Here is a 4,750-nt window from a genome sequence, read left to right as displayed (position 1 = left end):
AAATAAAGCTTTCATACTTAATAAATGAATTCTTATTAGAAATACAAAAAATAACCTCTAGTTCAAGTATTTTTAAATATTTAGTTAGTAATATTAACTACCCTGGCTGCAGGCGTATCATTTGATGACAGTAGTTGCAGGACAGGGTTTGTTCTTTTGGACACAGCCGGGCTAGCTGTTTACCTCTGTTTCTAGCCTAGTACTAAACAAATGAGCTATTAGCTCCTAATATACATTTATGTTAATGTGAAGAAGAAGAAAACCTTATCAGGTTTTGCTTATCAGCACATGACACAACCCAAATTCCAATAAAGTGTGTAAAATGTAAATAAAACCAGTATGCAATGATTTGCTGACTAGTTATAGACCAATTTCCAATCTTCCCTTCCCACATTTTAAATGTGTTTTATTTTTAGCTTGATTAGTATTTAGAGAACACAAGTTAAAGCATGTTTAGCTGTCTGTCTGCTATAGCGGTGTCTAAATGTGTCATTGAAGGTATTCACTTTTACCACATCAGATAACGGTGACCAGCTAAGGCAGGGGTCAGCAACCTTTAACACCCAAAGAGCCACTTGGACGCGACTTCCACGCAAAAGTAAACACTGGGAGCTGCAAATACTTTTTGACATCTAAAATGAAGATAACACTGTATATGTTTTTTTTTTTACCTTTATGCGTTGTGTAAACAACTAAGGTGTGTTGCTTAAATCCATGAAGTGCTACAGAGAAAATTACTTTTTATTTATGTAATTAACACATTTTGAACTCTTAAAGAAATATAACAAAAGGAAAGACACCCAGCTGAACTAAAATGATCCATGTAGCAAAGAAAAACTGTTGTGAGGTGCCAGCCTTATATCGCCTTTGGGCTTTTGGAGCCTTGACCTGACTTTTAAAAAAATAATTGAAAAAAAAGCACTATGCTGCTGAAAAATAGATATTTGCAAAATTCTGCTTAAATATGTATTTTACCTGGTTAATGTGTGTGGCGGGGCGTGGTCTGCAGCGCCGCTGCAGGGGAGGCGGATGCACCTGAGCGGCACCCGCAATCACGCTTCGCCGCCTTAACGTCTGTGCTATCTGTTAGTGAGGGGATTTCCGGCTCTTTCGGCTCGGCTCACTAAAAAGAGCCGGCTCTTCAGGTTGTTTTGTTGCTTTAATTTATTATTAAAAATAATATAAAGTTATGCACAAAAGGAATTACTAATGTTAAAAAAAGTGGTTTTATTTATATATGTTTTTATATATAAATGTGGTGGCCCCTAGAGACAAAGCACGTACAAATTCCAAAACAGAGCTACCTAGATCACTTAAATTACACAACTGAAAGCATATGTGTATGGTTTGTGTATTTATACACAAGCACTCACATATATTCAAATAATTTAAAAAAAATTTTCATTTACCTGTTACTACCACACACCAAATCAGGTCGTTGGTACTTGCTGGCTTGTGTAGCCTGTAGGTAACAAAAGCACAACACTGCGCCCAGCATCCTGGAGCACTTCTGTTGTGTTTTGTACGTGCTTCAGAGTTTTTACATGTTTTGGAGTTTTTACGTGCTTACACTCAGTAGCACAGGAAGTTCCTGTGCTACTGAGTGTAAGAGAGTGTAAGAGAGGGTGAGAGAAAGAAAAAAAAAAAACACGTGACAGCTCGGGATAAGGAGCCGGCGTCGTTCACGTCAAAGAACCGGCTCTAAGAGCCATTTCGTTCGGGAACGACCCATCACTAACACATTACTATTGCTAACCTAACCCAAAAACAGTAGTCTAGTCTAAGGCTACGTCCACACGTACCTGGGTATTTTTGAAAACGCAGATTTTTTCTATGCGTTTGCACCTTTCGTCCACACGTAATCAGCGTTTTCGGTCACTAAAAACGGAGATTTCTAAAAACTCCGAGCAGGGTGGATATTTTTGAAAACTCAGTTTTTGCATTTACGGACGAGAAAAACGCAGAAAACGCAGCGTCAAAGGTGTGCGCATTTTTTGACGTCACACTGTGCGCCACGTTATTGTTTCGGTGAAATGAATTTCTACAATACTATTACTGTTAATTGTACTCTCTGTAGTGTTTAAATGCTTACATATACACACACAGTTACTATCCCTCCACACATACGACTCGGTTCTGCTTCTATGCCCCAGCTTTGTTTAGGCTTCTAGACTTCTGATTGGCCAACATTTCTGCACGGTTAGGAATATATCGCCACCTGTTGCTTTGGCATGTTCCTAGCAGCGTTTTCCTTCATTTCTGCCTTTACATGTGGACAGGATTATTTTTCAAAACGACAATGGAAAATCTCCGTTTTCAAAAATACCCGTGTACGTGTGGACGTAGCCTAAGTATCACATTACAATTAAAAGAAACATAAAGAATACAAGGATTATAACTGAACAGAAGGCTAGGCTATCGATAATAATAATTTCTTATAGGTTACTCTACAATAGGCTGCAAAAAGCCTGAATGATTAAAAAACTGATAATGTCATTATAATTGTATATCTTTATATAGAGAAGTAACCTCTCAGGTTCACAATGACATTTTCTGTGAAAACATTTTATTAGCCCTATACCTGAATTTGCATAATTTCATGACTCATGTTAAAAGTAGGTCTGTTACAGGCCTACAGTATAAATTTGTAAAGTGACTTACATATAATTCGTGTATTTTTTAAAAACAACTGACTAAAACTATAGTTTTTACAATATTTGCATGTCAAATTAACAGAATTTTTTTTGTTATGAGTATTAAAGTATTTCACTGTTTTTGTTCCCACTATTTGTAGTTTTAACAAATAAATTTGATTATAATAACACATTGATGTTGTAAATATAACAAAGACATTCTGTTTAATAGTTTACAAAAATTCACTGTGATTGAAACATTTCTGTAGGGATTTTACATAGTTTTTATGTCAATTTCACTGCCATTTTTTACAGTGTAGGGCTAATCTGCAGGTATAGACAAGAAATAAAAAACAAGACATAGGGGATTTTTCCAAATATTTTCACAATATTATAGTGTGGTGTGACTAAAGCATGGCGGGATCACAGGTTGTTGCTTTGAGCCATTTTTATTACACGCGGCTGCAGCTCACAAGCTGCCAGCCGGACATACACCACACCACAACCACCCACCAAGTCCCTGTGTTTTAACAGGCGGGCGTGGTCTGCCCGCCACATATAGTTAAATTATGTTTTGTCATTGCAAAACCATAACATTTTTAATGCGCTGTGTTTGTGTTTTAATGCACTTGTTTGGATATAATGTGCCATAAATATTTTCTTAATGCCTGGTTTAAGTCACAGGTTTATTTACAGGTTTGCCACCATTTGGTGCTGTTACCCCATTGATTCAGCATTACTGTGCTTGTGTTTCCAGATGTCCTGCTGGTCACATGAATTTGGCTGGGAAATTCTTTGCTTGTATTACACTTTATCCTTTACCTCATTCTCATGTTTACCATTCACAAGCAGCTGGGGCCAAAATCGTCATTGTAGGAAATATGGTGAGAAAGTTACCATCAGTTGGCAATATACCAGGGGTACATGTTTAATGATATACTGTGAACAACATGACAACTTCCTCCTCTTGTTCAGGCGAAGGATGGAGTTGTCAATCAGGCTCTGCTCCACCCTTACAAGCCAAACCTGAATCACTTTTTTGCAAATCTTTGGACAGATCCAGTAGCGGTTTTTGATACGGACGACACGGGCGGTTGCCCGGGGCATCACGGGCATCGGCAAAAAAAAAAAAAAAAATTCCTCGTACTCATGCTGCCCCGATGTCATGCTAGCGCATACTGGGGATGACATAGGCACCGATCTTTCTATCGCCCATTTGCTGGGAGTAAGGGTGCCCTCCGTTTGCGAGGAGGCCTATTGCTTGCGGCACAGGGAGGAGATTTACAGTTTGATGATTTAAAGTCTCACACACAACCCATTGAAAGGGGAGGGGGCCCTGCTGCTTCCAAATAGAGCACATTTCACTTATAATGTTGTCAATCCAAGCTCATTATGTATTCCTGATTTGAATCCTGGGTTGTGCGAGGTGCCAGAGGGAGTGTTCGCCCAGGGCGCCAAAGAGGCTAGGACCGCCACTGGACAGATCCCTGCGCAAGAGATGGATGTTACAAATGTTTATGCAAATGGCATAAAAATGTTGTTACATTTTCAAATCAGATCTTCACAGCAATAAAAAACTGAATGTAGCTTTCTTATCTTTCTCCTTTAATGTCTGTTTTGTGACACTGAACAAGGAGCTGCGTATAAATCAGGATAGTAACTGTCTGGTAGTGATTTTTGCTGGTCCTAAACCTCCTGGTCAGCAACATTCTGCTCATCAATCTACAGTGTTGGGGGGTAACGGAATACATGTACCAGCGTTACATATTTAAAATACAAAATATGAGTAGATGTAGTCCCTTACAGTCACTGTTTAAAAAGGTGATAATCAGAATACAGTTACTTTGTTGGAATAAAGGGATTACACGGCGGTCTTTCCCTGTTTCATATGTTAGACTATGCCCTATTTTTGGAAATTCCACACTGGTGGAAACCCAAACAAAACACGCATTAAGAGACTCTAATGTCTGTTGAAGGATATAAAAAAAAACAACAGCAATAGAATAATATTAAACACAAAGTGAACCCGTCTTCCTTCATTAAATAGGTTCTTTTAGATGTTAAGGAGGAATTGACTTAACCAGGCTGGCGGAGAATGAAGACAACCGGACACCTGC

Source organism: Aulonocara stuartgranti (genome assembly GCF_965226115.1).
Source record: "Aulonocara stuartgranti genome assembly, chromosome: 8".
In the NCBI taxonomy this organism is placed as follows: Eukaryota; Metazoa; Chordata; class Actinopteri; order Cichliformes; family Cichlidae; genus Aulonocara; species Aulonocara stuartgranti.
The sequence above is the reverse complement of the archived record's forward strand: the minus strand, read 5'-3'. Positions refer to the sequence as shown.